Consider the following 19,729-nt stretch of genomic DNA (forward strand, 5'->3'; position numbering starts at 1 on the left):
AGGCCGAGGCGGGCAGATCATGAGGCCATTAGATTGAGACCATCCTGGCTAACACGGTGAAACCTCATCTCTACTAAAAATACAAAAAAAATTAGCCGGGAGTGGTGGTGGGTGCCTGTAGTCCCAGCTACTTGGGAGGCTGAGGCTGGAGAATTGCTTGAACCTGGGAGATGGAGGTTATAGATCGTGACAGAATAAAAGGAAGGGAGAGAGGGCAGGAAGGACAGAGGATGGGAAGGACAAAGAAAAAGAAATGCCAAATTTCAGGCCACTTCCCTAATTGATTGAATCAGAAACTCGGGCTGGGGCCCTGCCATCTGTGGCTCCCTCCAGGTGATGCTGATACAGGCTGAAAATTGAGAACCACAGATCTGTTCTTTTCTTTTCCTTCTTTTTTTTATTTTTTATTTTTTATTTTTTATTTTTTTGAGACGGAGTCTCGCTCTGTTGCCCAGGCTGGAGTGCAGTGGCACAATGTCAGCTCACTGCAACCTCTGCCTCCTGGGTTCAAGCGATTCTCCTGCCTGAGCCTCCCGAGTTAAATGGGACTATAGGCATGTGCCACAACAACGGCCAATTTTTGTATTTTTAGTGGAGACAGGAGTTACACCATATTAGCCAGGCTGGTCTCAAACTCCTGACCTCAAGTGATCCACCTGCCTCAGCCTCCCAAAGTGCTGGGATGATGGGCTTCAGCCACCATGCCTGGCCTGATTTGACATTTCTAACAAGTTCCCAGGTGAGGCTGCTGCTCTTGATTTGAGAATCACTGAACTAGACGAGTACAAGCTGGGATATGAGTCAGCCTGGAGACTCCCAGCCCCTGGAGGCCAGGGACCAGATCTCATCAACTTCCATTTCTGCTAAGTGACTGCTCAGAGGCACAGGCAGGTGTCCTCCACAGCGCTGTTTGAACAGTTCGTGGAAGCCAGGCAGGCTTCTCTTCATCGGCCCTTGCACAACGGTGCTGGTTGCCTTGGCAACAGCCAGCAGCAGCCAAGCAATTTTGGGCACAGAATCATGGGGCTTGTGTCATATTGGGGAGACAGGGCAAAGGTTCTGGCCCATTGGCATGTGGACGCGAATGGGAAGGAAGAGGGGGAGAAAGGGCGTGGCTTCCAAAGCCCCCTCTCACCTAAACACCCTCTCATTTCCCCAGAAGCTCACTCTGGCTCCCGCATGCAAACCCAGAAGAGTTGAAACTTTGATTGCATAACAGAGAGGAACAAAGCATGGGAGTGAAACTGAGGGGGTAAGTGGAAGTAGGAAGGAGAAAAGCCATCCTAGGCTCTGAAGCCGCTGCATGCACCAGGCCACGTCACACACACAGCAACTCATTTAATCCTCACCCAACCGCCTGGGTCTGTGTGCCCAAGACCCATCCACGACCACACAGCTGGCCGGAAACCTGATCTGCTATAGCTAAAGGCTATGTTTGCTTTCTCTGTTCAGGGCCGCCTCTTTGAAACGGTTAAACTTTGGAACTTTGGTGGTATTAGGAAGACCCAGGGGTGTGGGGCAGCAAGGAGGCAGGAAGAAGGTCTGAGGGAGTTATCTGGACAATGAAGAGAGCCAGGCGGGTCAACCATCCTCTGGGCTTTGCACTTGACAGCAACTGCCTCCCTCCTGTTTCTCATTTTCTTTTATTATTAAATTCTCTCATTTTCTTTTATGATTATTATTATTTAAAACATAGAGATGGGGTTGGCCGAGCACGGTGGCTCACTCCTGTAATCCTAACACTTTGGGAGGCCAAGGTGGGGGGATCTCCTGAGGTCAGGAGTTCAAGACCAGCCTGGCCAACATGGTGAAACACTATCTCTACTCAAAATTCAAAAATTTGCCAGGTGGGGTGGCGTGCACCTGTAATCCCAGCTGCTTGGGAGGATGAGATAGGAGAATCAATTGAACCCTGGAGATGGAGGTGGCAGTGAGCCGAGATCACACCACTAAAAAAAAAAAAAAAGAGAGAGATGGGGGTCTCACTATGTTGTCTGGCCTCAAGTGATCCTCCTACCTCAGCCTCCCCCATGCTGGGATTACAGGCATTAGCCACCATGCCTGGCCACCACTGACTTCTTATCCAGAAAGCGTAATAAAGATACTTGGCTGGGCCCACCGCAGTGGCTCATGCCTGTAATCCCAGCACTTTGGGAGGCCGAGACCGGTGGATCATGAGGTCAGGAGATCGAGACCATCCTGGCTAACACGGTGAAACCCGTCTCTACTAAAAATACAAAAAAACTAGCCGGGCAAGGTGGCAGGCGCCTGTAGTCCCAGCTACTCGGGAGGCTGAGGCAGGAGAATGGCATGAACCCGGGAGGCGGAGCTTGCAGTGAGCCGAGATCCAGCCACTGCACTCCAGCCTGGGCGACAGAGGCTCTGTCTCAAAAAAAAAAAAAAAAAAAAAGATACTTGGCTGGGCCGGGCACAGTGGCTCACGCCTGTAATCCCAACACTTTGGGAGACTGAGGCGGGTGGATCACAAGGTCAGGAGTTTGAGACCAGCCTGGCCAACATGGTGAAACCCCATCTCTACTAAAAATACAAAAATATTAGCCAGGCATGGTGGCGCACACCTGTAATCCCAGCTACTTGGGAGGCTGAGCAGGAGAATCTCTTCTAAAAATACAAACAAATTAGCCAGTCATGGTGGCACACGCCTGTAATCCCAGCTACTTGAGAGGCTGAGCAGGAGAATCGCTTGAACCCAGGAGGCAGAGGTTGCAGTGAGCTGAGATCACGCCATTGCACTTCAGCCTGGGTGACAAGAGCGAGACTCCGTCTCAAAAAAAAAAAAAAAAAAAAAGATATTTGGCCAAGACCATGCATTTGGTTCCATCTAATTGGAATTTGGTCCCTGATCTCCAGAGAGAGATTCTGTGCTTCTGCACTTTGGTGATGTTCTTGTCCCTAACCCTGGGTTATCTCAACCCAGGAAATCTGCAAACTCACTTGCCTTGCACCCTCATGGATGCCTCTCAAGGGAAATGAACTGTCCTGTCCAAAGGTCATGGTGTGGTACTGGAGACACATCATGGTGTCGGAGGCCGGTGTGACATCTGGAGTCCTGGGGAAATGGGAGCACCTCCTCTCTGGATCAACCACACCCCTCTAGCATCTGTGGGGGAAGCCGATCCAGCTTCTCTCAATGCCAAGCTAATCTGGGATCCACTTTTTCTTTTCTTTTTTTTCTTTTTTTTTTCAGAGACAGGGTTTGGCTCTGTTGCGTAACATGGTTAAACTTTGGCCATGTTAGGAGGACCTAGGGGTGTGGGGCAGCAAGGAGACAGGAAGAAGGTCTGGGGAAGTTATTCGGACAGTGAAGAGAGCCAGGTGGGTCAACCATCCTCTGTGCTTTGCACTTGACAGCAACCGCCCCCACCCCTCCTGTTTCTCTGCTCTCATTTTAATTTATCTTTTATTTTTTTAAAACATAGAGATGGGGTTGGCCAAGAGCTCTGTTGCCCCGGCTGGAGTGCAGTGGCACACAGTTCACTGTAGCCTCAGCCTCCAGGCTCAAGCGATCCTCCCACCTCAGCTGAGTAGCTGGGACTACAGGCATGCACCACCACACCTGGCTAATTTTTTATTTTTTGTAGAGACGGGGTCTTGCTATGATGCCCAGTTTGGTTTTGAACTTCTGGCCTCAAACAATCCCCCACTTCAGCCTCCCAAAGTGCTAGGATTACAGGTATGAGCCACCATGCCCAGCTCCACTGCTTTTATTTTATTTTATTCATTTTATTTTATTTTATTTTATTTTATTTTATTTATTTATTTTTTTTTTTTTTGAGACGGAGTCTCGCGCTGTCGCCAAGGCTGGAGTGCAGTGGCCGGATCTCGGCTCACTGCAAGCTCTGCCTCCCGGGTTCCCGCCATTCTCCTGCCTCAGCCTCCCGAGTAGCTGGGACTACAGGCGCCAGCCACCTCGCCCGGCTAGTTTTTTGTATTTTTTAGTAGAGACGGGGTTTCACTGTGTTAGCCAGGATGGTCTTGATCTCCTGACCTCGTGATCCGCCCGTCTCAGCCTCCCAAAGTGCTGGGATTACAGGCTTGAGCCACCGCGCCCGGCCTTCATTTTATTTTTGAGATGGAGTCTCACTCCGTCGCCCAGGCTGGAGTGCAGTGGTGTGATTTCGGCTCACTGCAACCTCCGCCTCCTGTGTTCAAGCGATTCTCCTGCCTCAGCCTCCCAAGTAGCTGGGATTACAGGCACCCGCCACCATGCCTGGCTAATTTTTGTATTTGTTTAGTAGAGACAGGGTTTTGCCATGTTGGCCAAGCTGGTCTCGAACTCCTGACCTCAGATGATCTGCCCACCTCTGCCTCCCAAAGTGCTGGGATTACAGGCATGAGTCACCATGCCCAGCCTGGCTATTTTTTTTTTTGAGACAGAGTCTCACTCTGTTGCCCAGGCTGGAGTGCAGTGGCACTGTCTTGGCTCACTGCAAGCTCCGCCTCCCGGGTTCACGCCATTCTCCTGCCTCAGCCTCCCGAGTACCTGGGACTACAGGCGCCCGCCACCTCACCCAGCTAGTTTTTTGTATTTTTTAGTAGAGACGGGGTTTCACCAGGTTAGCTAGGATGGTCTCGACCTCCTGACCTCATGATCTGCCCGTCTCAGCCTCCCAAAGTGCTGGGATTACAGGCTTGAGCCACTGCGCCCTGCCGGCTAATTTTTGTATTTTTAGTAGAGACAGGGTTTCATCATGTTGGCCAGGCTGGTCTCCAACTCCTGGGCTCTAGTGATCCTCCCATCTTGGCCTCGTAAAATGCTGGGATGACAGGCGTGAGCCACTGTACCTGGCCCAGATTATTTCTCAATCTTTTCATTTATGGCTTCTGGAGTTTATGTCATAATTTCATAATTTAGAAATGCCTCTTGGGGATTGTTAACACCAATTCTCCTATGGACTTTTGGGGGCTTTTTCCTCCTCCCTTAAAAAATCATTTAAATATTTTATCTATCTGGAATTTATATTAGTGTAATATGTGAGATATGGATGTAACCTACTTTTTTCCCCCCAGCTGGCCAGTGAGAGTGCTTTTTTGGGATGGGAGTGGGAAGGGAAAGACAGGAAGGTTGGGCAATGAGGAGGACAGTAACTGAAGAAGAGAAGCTTTCAGCTCTGTGTGGTGGCTCTCGCCTGTAATCCCAGCACTGTGGGAGTCTGAGGTGGGCGGAACACCTGAGGTCAGGAGTTCGAGACCAGCCTGGCCAACATAGCACAACCCCGTCTCTACTAAAAATACAAAAATTAGCCAGTTGTGGTGGTGCGCACCTGTGATCCCAGCTACTCAGGAGGCTGAGGCAGGAGAATTGCTTGAAGCCCGGAGGTGGACGCTGCAGTGAGCCTAGATCTCACCACTACACTCCAGCCTGGGTGACAGAGTGAGAGACCCTGTCACCAAAAAAAAAAAAAAAAAAAAAAGAAGCTTCCTTGCCAGTGGGTATAGCAGAAACCAGAAGTGTCATAAATAGTCAGGAACCTGGCTAGGTGCAGTGGCTCACACCTGTAATCCCAGCACTTTGGGAGGCCAAGGCAGATGGATCACCTGAGGTCAGGAGTTCAAGACCAGCCTGGCCAACATGGTGAAACCCCGTCTCTATTAGAAATACAAAAATTAGCCAGGTGTGGTGGCACGAGTCTGTAATCCCAGCTACTCAGGCGGCTGAGGCAGGAGAATCGCTTGAACTCAGGAGGCGGAGGTTGCAGTGAGCTGAGATGGTGCCACTGAACTGCAGCCTGGGTGACACAGTGAGACTCCTTCCCCCGCAAAAAAGTCAGGAAGTTGCTGAGATCATCCAGGTGAACGGTGAACCCACGTGGCCCCAACTGGAACAGGGACAGCAGAAAAGATGACAAGAGGAGGTTCTGGAGATAGAATCCATAGGACCTGGTTATGGGTTCAATGGGAAAAGGCGAAAGAGGGAAAATGCCTGTTTCCTGATGTTTCCTTAGTAATGCTATAATATTATTAGCAGACAGAGTTTCAGTGTTTTTGGAGTTCTGGTTTCACAAAAACGCAGGGGGCATGGAGTCAGAGTCCAAATTTGAAGCCTCACTGGGACATCCAGAGGTGTCCAACAGGGTGTTGAAAAGATGGCACAGAGTATCAGATATCTGGGTGATGAATTTCTCCCCTGCTCTCTCGTGGGGTGAGTGTGGAGTTACCTATTCAGTCCCCTACTTGGACAGGTATTGTGCCCCACCCTGAGGACTACCGCATTCATCCAACCTGTTGGAGGGGCGGTTCCTGGACATAGGAAACCTGGCACCTGGGCCACGGTAATAATCTCTTTATGTAGGATTTTGCTATTTTCATAATATTGTAAAGATGAAGAGTGGATGGGAATGGTGGCTCACACCTGTAATTCCTACACTTTGGGAGGCTGAGGCAAGGGATCCCTTGAGGCCAGGAGTTCAAAACCAGCCTGGGCAACATAGCGAGACCCTGTCTCTACAAAAAATTAAAAAATTAGGCTGGATACAGTGCTCACACCTGTAATCTCAGCACTTTGGGAGGCCAAGGTGGGAGGACTGCTTGAGGCTAGGAGTTTGAGACCAGCCTAGGAAACATGGCAAAACACCATCTCTACAAAAAAATTTCTTTTTTTTTTTATTTTTTATTTTTATTTTTTGAGACGGAGTCTCGCTCTGTCGCCCAGGCTGGAGTGCAGTGGCCGGATCTCAGCTCACTGCAAGCTCCGCCTCCCGGGTTCACGCCATTCTCCTGCCTCAGCCTCCCGAGTAGCTGGGACTACAGGCGCCCGCCACGTTGCCCGGCTAGTTTTTTGTATTTTTTAGTAGAGACGGGGTTTCACCGTGTTAGCCAGGATGGTCTCGATCTCCTGACCTCGTGATCCGCCCGTCTCGGCCTCCCAAAGTGCTGGGATTACAGGCTTGAGCCACCGCGCCCGGCCAAAAAATTTCAATCAACTTTCTTTAAAATGAAAAATAAAAATACAAAAATTTGCCAGGTGTGGTGGCGCATGCCTGTAATTCCAGCTACTAGGGAGGCTGAGGCAGGAGGATCATCTGAGCCCAGGAGGTCGAGGCTGCATTCCAGCCTCAGTGACAAAGGGAGACCCCATCTCAAAAAATAAATAATATATATGCTATATAATATATATTATTTATATAATATATAAATATAACAAATATAACATTTATATTATATATTATGTAATATTTGTATATTATATTTATATATTCTTTTATATATATTACACTCTGTTGCCCAGGCTGGAGTGCCGTGATGCGAACTGGGCTCACTGCAACCTCTGCCTCCCGGGTTCAAGCGAGTATCCTGCCTCAGCCTCCTGAGTAGCTGGGATTACAGGCACCCACCACCATGTCCGGCTAATCTTTGTATTTTTAGTAGAGACAGTGTTTTGCCATGTTGGTCAGGCTGGTCTCGAACTCCTGACCTCAGGTGATCCTCCCACTTCGGCCTACCAAAGTGCTGGGATTACAGGTGTGAGCCACCGCGCCTCGCCTATTTTTAAAAGATGGAGAAGGGACTCTGAGAAGTGAGTTGCACAGTGTCGCAAAAGGAATTCACAGCACACCTAGTAATAATAGTAGTAGTAGTAATAATAACGATGGCGATGAGAACACTTACTAACGCCCTGCTCTAAATCCTTTAGGAACAAAGGTTATACCATTCAATCTTCATTACCCTGTAACGTAGAAACCATAGCAGGAGGCAGAGGTGGCCTTCATTCCCCGACCAAGGCTGCCAGACTTTTCAAACCCCAGAAGCTCTCTGTATCCCCCAACTCCTCCTCCATCCAGGGCTTGCCTCCTGCTTGGTCACTTCCCACGCCCAACAGGCCAGCCTTCGAATGCGTGCCCTAGGCAGCCTGTGGGGGCCTCTCGCCTGTAATCGCAGCACTTTGAGAGGCCGAGGAGGGAGGATCGCTTGAGACCAGTTTGAGACCAGCCTGGGTATCATAGCGAGACCGCATCTCTGCAAAAATAAAATAAAATAAAATTAGCTAGGTGTGGTGGCGCGCCTGTAGTTCCAGCTCCTGGGAGGCTGAAGTGGGAGAATCGCCTGAGCCCAGGAGTTGAAGGCTGCAGTGAGCTGTGACTGCACCACTGCACTCCAGCCTGGGCGACAGAGCGAGACCCTGTCTCTAAAAACAAACGAGTGCCCTCCGCCGTCAGGCTGGGAGGGAACCCAGGGAGACGACTTGGGCCTGACGCCGTCAGGCTGGGAGGGAACCCAGGGAGACGACTTGGGCCTGAAGCCTCGCCAATTTCAGGTGAGGAAACAGGGCCGTGGAGGAGACAATGTGGCGATCACGAGCTAGCGGCGGCCCGAAGGAGGAGGCTAGACCTGAGGGCGCACAGCCACGGTTCTGCGGTGACCCCCGGGAGGGTGGGCAGCCGGCCCGGTGAACTGCAGGGTCGGAGCTGTAGAAGCCGCAGCCGCTGTCGCCAGGCGACTCCGCCACCCCTGGAACAACTCACTTTCATTTCTCCGCGGGACTACCCTGCGGAGCCGCGAGGGGGCGTGGCGGGGCCGTACCAAGAGCGCGGATTTGCAGGGGGAAGCGCGGGGCTCCGGGAATGCGCGCGCGGCTCGAGTGGGCGGGGCGGCGGCCCAGTGGCCACGCCCTCACCCCCGCGGCCGGCGCGGGCGGTGGTAGCGCCTCAGTGGTGAGGGCCTGCGTCCTGCCCAGGTGCCCCAGAGAGCAGCCGGGCCGCCCGCGGTGAGTGCTAGTTTTCGCGGCGACAGCGGGGTGAGTGAGGTCGGGCCCCGGGACTCGGGGTTTGCCGGGCGCCTCAGTTCGCCGCGGCCGCCTGACTCTCCCCTTCGGGGTGGGCCCTTGGGCCGGGGCGCTGCGCGTCTCGCCCGACGCTCGGGCGGAAGGCATGGCTCCCACCCCGGCCCTCCTCCGCGTCGCCCTTTCCCTAGAGCTGACCTCCCGCGGCGGCCTGAGGGTCGACTTTTCCACAGCCTGGGCCGAGAGAGCCCGGCAGGCCCTCGGCTGAGGGTCGGGGCTCGGTATCTCAGGGCTCGGGGTCCAGTCCCCGCGCCACCGCCCCCCACGGGCTAAGCCACTTTAACTCTCCGAGCCTCAGTTTCCCCATCTGTACGATGGGCCTCGGGAGGCAGCGAATTCTGGGGTACTTAACGTGAGAGGCGCTCGATGCATGCTAATGGGACCCAAATCTGACCCTGCAGCATCAGGTGGGCTGAGTGGAGGGATCACGAGAGCCCCCCAGTCCGGCCTGCATCCCTGAGGGCAGTGCCCCTCGCAGGCAGGTGTCTTGGCGGCCCCCACAACACAGGTACTCTGCTCTCCTGGGGGAGCCGGGACACCCTTAGCTCGGGAGAGCAATTGGGTAAGAGTTCAAGGTCTCTTGGGCGCCAGGGGGAGGAGAGTGGAGGTTTCGGTGAGCTTGACCTCGACTTTCTGCGTATTGTTTTTCAAAGCGAGTTACCCTTGTGTAAACTGGTGACCAGTAATAAGGAGTTTGGGGCTGTTTCAATGAAAGTGGCTGTCTCCTCTCTTAAACCCTTAAAGCTGCAGCCTTGCCTTCCCTCTGAGCTTGGCCAAGCTGGAGAGTGATGCCAGCACAAAGGGAGACAGGACTGGACTGGGTGGCCCTGGCTTGGCTTTGATTCTTGGCGCAATAGCAAGATACCTCCTGGAGCCTCTGTTTCCTGATCAGTGGGTCGGGTAGTAAGACAGCCACCCTGCTCTCCCCACAGGGTTAAGATTCTGAGGATCAAGACAGGGTCCTAGAGAGTGGCATCGAGAACTTTAATCCTCCTTGTAAGCAGAACGTTTATGGAACCCTCTGGAATCCAGTATCCCCCACCGTTGTTCACTGCTGTAATTCCTCAGGCCTTGTTTTGTGGAGAAGGCATTGATTCATTAACCATTTGCAAGTTCTACCTACGGAAATCCCTTCTGAGTGGTTATGGGGTTGGCTTGGTTAGGAGAATAGTTCCAAAGGCCCAGTTAGTAAACCAGGGAACCCAGAAAGGTCCACTTCCTTTTTTTTGGGAGGAGGACTGTCTTAGGAGTTCTTATTTTCCTTTTAAGAGAGTGGTTTTTGAGCTACTTGTGCCCTTCATACCATCTAATGTTGGAAACTGTTTCGCTGAGCAGATAGCTTATTATAAAAAGTATTTGTACAACATCTGCATTTCAGACAATGGGATGCTAGCTGCCAGTCGTGTGGTGGTGTGGAAACTTAGGAGTGGTCTTAATTTTCCAAAATTCTTCTGGTCTAGCACTTGAAAAAAATAATAGGTAGATTTGAAACGCAACAACCCAGGGATATTCCTGAAAACCGCAGCATTGACTACAGCCAATGAAAATCAGGTGTGGATCGTCCTGGGTAGTAGGAGTTTGCAAATGCCACAGAGGGTGTTTGCTGCCTGACAAACCTGAATTTTAGGACCTGCTGTTGGTTGACTCTGAGCTGATCCACCCTTAACCTCTTGAAAATTAGGATCTGTGTTAGGTAAGTCTGTGCATAGTTGGGAGACAGGCCAATTGACATCAAAACTGCTTGGCAAATCCAGAACGTTTACTCATGAAGTCCATGAACACTTCAAGTTAAAAATAATTTAACTCTTAAGGAACTTTTTTTTTTTTTTCTGAGACAGGTCTCACTCTGTCGTGCAGGCTGGAGTGCAGTAGCGGAATCATAGCTCACTGCAGCCTCAACCTCCAGGATTCAAGGAATCCTTCCTCCTCAGCCTCCCAAGTAGCTGGGAGTACAGGCACGCACCACCACACCCAGTTAATTTTTAAAATGTTTTTGTAGAGATTTGGTTTTGCCATGTTGCCCAGGCTGGTCTCGAATTCCTGGGTTCAAGTGGTCCTCCTGCTTTGACCTCTTAAAGTGCTGAGATTACAGGTGTGAGCCACCGTGCCTGGCTTTCTTACTACTTTCTTTCTTTCTTTTTTTTTTTTTCTGATGGAAGCTCATGAAGTTATAGGACCTTTCATGGTTCCAGAGAGACTGGCCACCCCTACAAGAGCCTCAGCATCCTTGTGCTTTAGGGAGGAGCCAGAGAAACAGAGGTCAAGCTCTGGCACTAGCACTGTGTGTGGCCTCAGCTGAGCGTGTTGGGATTTAACTTTTTATTATATGTCAGACTCACTTAAAAATTAAAGTTAGAAAAAGGTGAAATGGAGAAATGACAATTTTCTTTTTATTTTTTTTGAAATGGAGTCTCACTCTGTCGCCCAGGCTGGAGCGCAGTGGGCTCACTGCAGCCTCTGCCTCCTGGGTTCAAGCAATTCTCCTGGCTTGAATTCTGCCTCAACCTCCGGAGTAGCTGGAATTACAGGTACCCACCACCTGGCCAAAGATTTTGTGCTCATTAGCACACAGTCTCCCAGGTGGCTACAGTCTTAAAAGACTTTAAAATGCCAATTCTAGGCTGGGAACAGTGGCTCACGCCTGTAATCCCAGCACTTTGGGAGGCCGAGGCAGGCAGATCACTTGAGGTCAGGAGTTCGAGACTAGCCTGGCCAACATGGTGAAACCCCGTCTCTACTAAAAATACAAAAATTAGCCGGGTGTGATGGTGTGCACCTGTAATCCCAACTACTCAGGAGGCTGAGGCAGGAGAATCACTTGAACTCGGGAGGCGGAGGTTGCAGTGAGCCAAGATCACGCCACTGCACTCTAGCCTGGGTGACAGAATGAGACTCTGTTTCAACTGCCTCCCCCCTCAAAAAAAACAACTTGTTTTGCTGTGCAGTTTTGTCACCTGGCATTGGGCAGAAATTTGGACCTGCCAGGCAGGTGGGAGAAGAGTCAGAGGTCACTTACCTGCTTGCACAGGCCGCTGATCTGTACCAAACCTTAGTTTCTTCATTAGTAAAGTCAGAGAAACAATCCCCACTCCACCTGCCTCTGGAACAGCTGAGAACATGTTCCCTTTCAACAGTGGGTCCTTCTTCCTCTTCTGGGCACTGTTTGGATCCCTGTAGCATGACACACAAAAAAGCACACATTCAGCCTTAGGATATATGTAGGTTCTGGTTCGGGCACTTGAGAACTCACAGGGAGGGAAGCAAGCATACAATTCGACAAGAATGGCACGGTGTGTTGCATTCATTCTCAAGATGATGGGGTGAGGCTTTTATTAGTGCTGAGCCTGCTGTTTGTTTCCACAGCAGGGCTCCAGGGAAGAGGTGATGTTTGAGTCGGGTCTCGGAGGATTGCTAGGAGTTCTCTGAGCCCACCCAGGCACACCAGCTCTGGGGGCGTGTAGGGTGTAGGTTGCATGAGGCTGAGGTCGCGTGGTAGCGCTTGTCTGAAATGGTCTTAAGAACCATGTGAATAGATGGGGAGGCGTTTTAAAAGGTCAGGGCTATGTGACTAGCTCGAAACAGTGGTTTTTTTTCTTTCAGACAGAGTCTCACTCTGTCACCCAGGCTGGAGTGCAGTGGTGCGATCTTGGGTCACTGCAACCTCTGCTTCCTGAGTTCAAGCAATTCTCGTGCCTCAGCCTCCCGAGTAGCTGGGACTACAGGTGTGCACCACCACGCCCGGCTCAGGAACAGTGTTCTCTTGACTGAATATTCTCTTACTGCCTAAAATCCTCTCTGGGTGAATGAACAACCATTTGGGAAATTTTTACCGTGCCTAAATTTGTAATTGTACTGTTTTAGAGCTCTGCATCTTAAAAGTCTTTCCTCCCCAAGCGAGACGTTTACGTCAGTTGTATTCTTGTTGGGATTAGTTTGCACACACCTGTCTGCGTCTGTGTGTGTGTGTGTATGTGTGTGTGTGTATGCATGAGAGAGGGAGAGGAGATGGTGAAATTCCATGGGGCAAACCATGGTTCTTTGCAGATTGGTGGCTCCAGTTGGTTGGGTTCACTGGAGCCACATTCATCAGTTTGTTTCTTTCTTTGCTTTTCTCTCTATTTATTTATTTATTGTTATTTGTAGAAGTGGGGTCTGGCTATGTTGCCCAGGCCGGTCTCGAACTCCTGGCCTCAAGTGAGCCTCCTGTCTCAGCCTCCCAAAAAGCTGGGATTACAGGCATACGCCACCATGCCCAGCCCAGTAACTGTTAATTCTGAATGCTGGGCAGTGTGGCAACTCAGTTGATGCTTAGATGTGTTGTGAACAGAGCCCTGTGAAACCTGATCCTTCTGGTGGCTTGTGCAGCAAACTGTTGATGTGGGAAGCTTATTTATTTCACTTGTAAAGAGGTGACTTGGATAGGGGGATATCTAAGAACTGTCCTTTAATTGGAGTGCTGGAGGGTGTGGCATTCGGACCTCCTTTGTACAGCATCTGTACATAGCTGAGAGAATTGTACACAGTTTCCCGAAATGCGTCAGTTTCAAGGCTAACCTAGAATATGTTTGTGGCCAATCTGTGGACTCTTCTCTAAGAGTTGAATTCTGTTTTTTGGTTTTTTTTCTTGAGACAGAGTCTCACTCTTTCACCCAGGCTGGAGTGCAGTGGTGTGATCTTGGCTCACTGCACCCTCTGCCTCCCAGGTGCAAGCAATTCTGCCTCAGCCTCCCAAGTAGCTGGGATTACAGGCGTGTGCCACCACATCCGGCGAATTTTTTTTTTTTTTTGTATTTTTAGTAGAGATGAGGTTTCACTGTGTTGGCCAGGCTGGTTTCAAACTCCTGATCTCAAGTGATCCACCCGCCTCAGCCTCCCAAAGTGCTAGGATTACCAGGCGTGAGTCAGTGTGTCCAGCATAAGAATTGAATTCTTTGGGAGACATCTGGTAGGAGAATAGAAGGGGAAAAGTTGCCTTTTGTTGGCCGGGCACGGTGGCTCAAGCCTGTAATCCCAGCACTTTGGGAGGCCGAGACGGGCGGATCACGAGGTCAGGAGATCGAGACCATCCTGGTTAATATGGTGAAACCCCGTCTCTACTAAAAAGTACAAAAAAAAAACTAGCCGGGCAAGGTGGCGGGCGCCTGTAGTCCCAGCTACTTGGGAGGCTGAGGCAGGAGAATGGCGTGAACCCGGGAGGCAGAGCTTGTAGTGAGCTGAGATCTGGCCACTGCACTCCAGCCTGGGCGATAGAGCGAAACTCCGTCTCAAAAAAAAAAAAAGTTGCCTTTTGTCTACTTGGATGTAGTAACGAGTAGGAAGATGGGGCGCCGTGGGGCGTGTCCTCTAACTTGGAACAGATGTAATTTATTTCTAGGTGAAAGTTAGGACCAGTGCTTAGTCATTCTATTTATCTACCCTTGTTTTATCTTCGGTACTTTTTCCTACAGCCCTGTTTCTGAGCTCAGCATCACATCACCTCTGTGGTGTTGATGCCAGTGTTCTTAGAGCACTGTGTCCTAGTGATACTTCGATCTTTGTGGGCATGCATCATCAGTGAGTTGGGTAGGTCGGGTCTGTACAAAGGTTTGCAGGGTTGGTTAGGAACACGTGAACTGCGATCACCTTTCTGAACTCATGTGTAATGACCGTAGGTCACCTGGGGTCAGTTTTCAACACTGCAAACAGGGATGGCAGCTCTTGAATACACAGGAGAGTGTATTAACCAGTGGTGCCTGGGATCATTCAGAGTGCAGTTTGGCTGGTACACAGTCCAGGCATCAGAATATGTTCCAGCAGGTATTTGTGGTCTTGTGAAGAAAAGCCACTGTTGGTTTTGGTAAAGGGCTTCAGACCCTTACAAAACCACACAGTCTTCCGTGGACACGCTGGACGCATTCCTTAGATAATGTGATTTGCAAACTCAGGAGTCATTCAGTGTCACAGTAGTGATCAAAAGCTCCCGGCCCATGTCCCCGAAACCTCCACAACAAGAGCGCTGTCTGTCTGTGGCCTCACCAACTTCCTGGACTCTGAAGCTCCAGGGACAAAAGACACCTGTCCCTTTTCCCTTCCTCTCCATTCTGCGTCTCCCACCACCACCAAGTCCTGTAAGTTTTTAGTCTTTGAATCTTTTTTTTTGAGACGGAGTCTCGCTCTGTCGCTCAGAGTGAAGTGGCACAATCTCAGCTCACTGCAGTCTCCGCCTCCCAGGTTCCAGCCGTTCTCCTGCCTCAGCATCCCGAGTAGCTGGGATTACAGGCTCGCGGCCCCGTGTCCAGCTAATTTTTGTATTTTTAGTAGAGACAGGGTTTCACTATGTTGGCCAGGCTGGTCTCGAACTCCTGACCTCAGGCAGTCTGCCTGTCTCGGCCTCCCAAAGTGCTGGGATTACAGGCGTGAGCTACCACGCCTGGCCCTTTGAATCTCTTTCTACTGCTATGGTCTTACTGTAGCCCCTTGTCACTTCCTGCTGCACTGACCCTTAACTGACCCATAATTCTCCCTCTCTTTCCCTCCCCACCACGTCCCAGGATCTGCCCATGGTACCATTGCTAGTTGATCTTGGAACCCTGCTTCTGTCACCCCTCCTTTCTCTTCACCCAGGCTGGAGTGCAGTGGCACGATTTGGCTCACAGTAACCTCCGCCTATCAGGTTCAAGTGATTCTCATGCCTCAGCTTCCCGAGTAGCTGGGACTACAGGCATGTGCCACCACACCCAGCTAATTTTTGTATTTTTAGTAGAGACAGGGTTTCACCATGTTGGACAGGCCTTTCTCGAACTCCTGGCCTCAAGTGGTCCACCCTGCTCAGCCTCCCAAAGTGGTGGGATAATAGGCATGAGCCACTGTGCCCGGTCACTGTCACTGTCTTAATGCGTGTTTTCTTCTCCATCTGCTTTCATAAAGGATAAACAGTGACTTAAAGGTGTCTCATTCTCCCCTCCCTAGTGGTAATATGGTTGGACTAGAAGGTGGATTCAGTGAACAGGGAACCTCCCTGTCACTTCTGCAAGTGTAAGCTGGGGGCATAGAACAATGCCAGGCATAAGGTAGGCACTTGGATGAATGGGTGAATGAATAAATATGGCTTCTATCCCCCAAGTTTACTGCTGAGCTTTCTCCTGCATATTGACTGAGCTCAGATGTCAAAATTGGGTCTGATCTGTGTCTTTTTTTTCTTTTCTTTTTTTTTTTTTTTTTTTGAGGCAGAGTCTGTCACTCTGTCGCCCAGGCTGGAGTGCAGGTGCAATCTCGGCTCACTGCAACCTCTGCCTCCTGGGTTCAAGCAATTCTCGTGCCTCAACCTCCTGAGTAGCTGGGATTACAGGTGTGCACCATCACGCCTGGCTAATGTTTTGTAATTTTTAGTACAGATGGGGTTTCACCATGTATCACCATGTTGCCCAGGCTGGTCTCGAACGCCTGGCCTGAAGCAGTCTGCCCGCCAGGGCCTTCCGAAGTGCTGGGATTACAAGCGTGAGCCACTGCGCCTGGCCTGATCTGTACTTTTGAAGATTATTCCAAGGTACAGTAGGAACTTTTGGTAGGATGTTAGTTTTCCATCCGGGTATAACATTTTGTGTCAATGGTGGGGTTGTGCATGATCAGTAGCTGCAACACTAGAAAGATGGCGAAGCAGGAGCAAAGAAAAACCCCTTTGGCTCCAGAAAAATCTCCTGAAAGAGAGGAAGGCTTATCAAGCCCTCGAAGCCACCCAGTCAAAGCAGGCACTTTTGGCAAAGAAGGAGCAGAGGAAAGGAAAAGGGCTCAGGGTTAAGCGACTGGAATCATTCCTACCTGATTCCTGGTGGCAGAAACATGACAAGGTGCGTCTCAGACGATTAGAAGTGAAACCTCATGCCTTGGAATCGCCAGATAAACACTCGTTGGCCTTTGTTGTATGCATCGAAAGGATTGATGGCGTGAGTTTACTGGTGCAGAGAACCATTGCAAGACTTCGCCTAAAGAAAATTTTTACTGGTGTCTTTGTAAAAGTCACCCTCCAGAACCTAAAAACGCTGCGTATAGTGGAATCTGTTTTTTTTTTTTTTTTTTTTTTTGAGACGGAGTCTGGCTCTGTCGCCCAGGCTGGAGTGCAGTGGCCGGATCTCAGCTCACTGCAAGCTCCGCCTCCTGGGTTCACGCCATTCTCCCGCCTCAGCCTCCCGAGTAACTGGGACCACAGGCGCCCGCCACCTCGCCCGGCTAATTTTTTGTATTTTTTAGTAGAGACGGGGTTTCACCGTGTTAGCCAGCATGGTCTCGATCTCCTGACCTCGTGATCCGCCCGTCTCGGCCTCCCAAAGTGCTGGGATTACATGCTTGAGCCACCGCGCCCGGCCTATAGTGGAATCTTTTGTGACCTGGGGACTTCCAAATCTGAAGTCTCTCCGGGAACTTGTTCTGAAACATGGACAAGCCAAGGTCAAGAATAAGACCATCCCTCTGACAACACAGTGATTGAGGAGCACCTGGGAAAGTTTGGTGTCATTTGCTTGGAAGACCTCATTCATGAAATTGCCTTCCCGGAGAAGCATTTCCAGGAGATCTCATGGTTCTTGCGCCCTTTCCACCTCTCAGTAGCCCGTCATGCTACCAGAAATAGAGTGGGCTTCCTCAAGGAGATGGGCACACCTCCATCTTCTGGGGGTGTGTGCATCAGTCAGCTCATCCGCCAGCTGAACTAGAGGCAGGTGCCAAACTGCAGTAAATTTTTATCAATGAAGTGGAAGCATGTGTTGTTTTTTGAATGGAGGGGCAGGATTTTTACCAAGTATCTTCAGAGAAGATTATTTCCTGCTTTATCTTCAAAAACTGGAAAGGAAAGGTCAAAGGAAAGACAGTGGCTGGACGGGCGCAGTGGCTCACGCCTGTAATCCTAGCACTTTGGGAGGCCGAGGTGGGCAGATCACCTGAGGTCGGGAGTTTGAGACCAGCCTGACCAACATGGTGAAACCCCATCTCTACTAAAAATACAAAAATTAGCCGGGCGTGGTGGTGCATGCCTGTAATCCCAGCTACTCGGGAGGCTGAGGCAGGAGAATTGCTTGAACCCGGGAGGCGGAGGTTGTGGTGAGCCGAGATTGCACCATTGTACTCCAGCCTGGGCAACAAGAGTGAAACTCCATCTCAAAAAAAAAAAAAAAGAAAGACAATAGCTTACGTTCATGGCAAGCACCTCTCATCACAGTCCAGTTCCAAGGAAAAATTCCAGGATTTTCTACATTGGCTGCTGCCTCATCTGAAATCACATTTCATGGAAGAAGGAGTCCTGCTTTGTTACATCTTCTATTCTAGGGTTTAATGTTGGTAAATGAGTAACTCTATCATTTGTACAAGGCTCCCTAAGATTCCTGCAGCAGTTGACCAAGCCCAGGGACAGAATTGAATCCAGAGATTCCTGGGGCCTTGAAGAAGACTTGAAATACACATAGGAAGAAAGGCACAAAAATAAATATTCACAGGCCGGGCGCGGTNGATCTCGGCTCACTGCAAGCTCCGCCTCCCAGGTTCAGGCCATTCTCCTGCCTCAGCCTCCCGAGTAGCTGGGACTACAGGCGCCCGCCACCACGCCCGGCTAGTTTTTTGTATTTTTAGTAGAGACGGGGTTTCACCATGTTAGCCAGGATGGTCTCGATCTCCTGACCTCGTGATCCGCCCATCTTGGCCTCCCAAAGTGCTGGGATTACAGGCTTGAGCCACCGCGCCCGGCCATAAATTTGTTTATTTTAAAAATTCTAGGGCCTGGCGCGGTGGCTCATGCCTATAATCTTAGCACTGTGGGAGGCCGAGGTGGACAGATCACTTGAACCGAGGAATTCAAGACCAACCTGGGCCGTGTGGCAAAACACCATCTCTGTTTAAAAATTAGTGTTTTTAAACATCAGTGTTTAAAAACTAGCAGGATGTGGTGGCATGCGCCTGTCGTTCCAGCTACTTGGGAGGCTGAGGTGGGAGGATCACCTGAGCCCAGGGAGGTCGAGGCTGCAGTGAGCCATCATCAGACCGTTGCACTCCAGCCTGGGTGATAGAGTGAGACCGCATCTCAAAATATACAATAATAAACAAAAAATAGAAAATTCCCAAAATAAATGAATAATAGAAAATTCTAGTGAAAATAAAAGGGGTTGAGTATAACCGTTGAGTGTCTGCGCTGGGTGTTTCTGTCTCATGTAACCAACATAGCACTGTGAGGATGGTCATCCCGGAGACGGGCTATGGTAAATCGTGTGCCCAGGATCCCAGAGTGCGTAGGTGGCATATCTGGGTTTTGAACCACGGTCTGTCGGCCTTTCGTAGCTCAGCTGCATTGTGAGTTTGTTGAATTTCAAGTTCCATGCTTTCCCCAACCAAATCAAAAACCGGAGAGCGAACTGAAAGTTGAGAGCCTAGTAATTGAGAGAAGGACTCTAGGAGGTGATGGTATCAAAAAGCCGTCCCGGGAAGCTCTTGTAATTGAGCACACAACTCCGCCCAGAGCTTCCTAGACGCCAGGGCAAAGAAGGATGGGATTATATAGCAAACATTATCGGAAAAAGGAAGCCGATCAGTTTCTCGTTAGTATTTTTCAGCTGGGTGCGATGATCCATGTCTGAAGTCCCAGCACTTTGGGAGGCTGAGGCAGGAGGATCACTTGTGGCCAGGAGTTTGACACCAGCCTGGGCAACAGAGAGAGAACCTGTCTCTTCAACAAGAAAATACACATTTAAAAAATTAGCCAGGCATGGTGGTAGGCGCTTGTAATCCCAGCTACTCAAGAGGCTGAAGCAGGACGATCACTTGAGCCTGAGAGTTCAAGGCTGTAGTAAGCTATGATTGCACCACTGCACTGCAGCCTGGATGATGGAGCAAGGTGTGGAAAAGACCAGCAAGATGAAGCATGATGTTGCCCCAGGCCAGGGTGGAGGCGCAGTTTTCAAGAACAGGAGT

The 19,729-nt window shown here is 50.3% G+C and overlaps 1 protein-coding gene and 1 pseudogene across 1 annotated transcript in view; both read left to right on the plus strand.

Annotated features, from left to right (window-relative positions):
• Window positions 1-8,657: 8,657 nt before the first annotated feature.
• The window catches only part of LOC112620392 (NADPH--cytochrome P450 reductase), a 72,395-nt gene continuing 61,323 nt past the window's right edge, over window positions 8,658-19,729 (plus strand). The window contains exon 1 of the mRNA XM_025378902.1: window positions 8,658-8,725. The gene's annotated coding sequence lies outside the window, so the exon portion shown is untranslated. The remainder of the gene's footprint in view (window positions 8,726-19,729) is intronic.
• On the plus strand, window positions 16,401-17,487 carry LOC112620397 (annotated as a pseudogene).

This window comes from Theropithecus gelada, chromosome 3, assembly GCF_003255815.1.
Source record: "Theropithecus gelada isolate Dixy chromosome 3, Tgel_1.0, whole genome shotgun sequence".
In the NCBI taxonomy this organism is placed as follows: domain Eukaryota; kingdom Metazoa; phylum Chordata; class Mammalia; order Primates; family Cercopithecidae; genus Theropithecus; species Theropithecus gelada.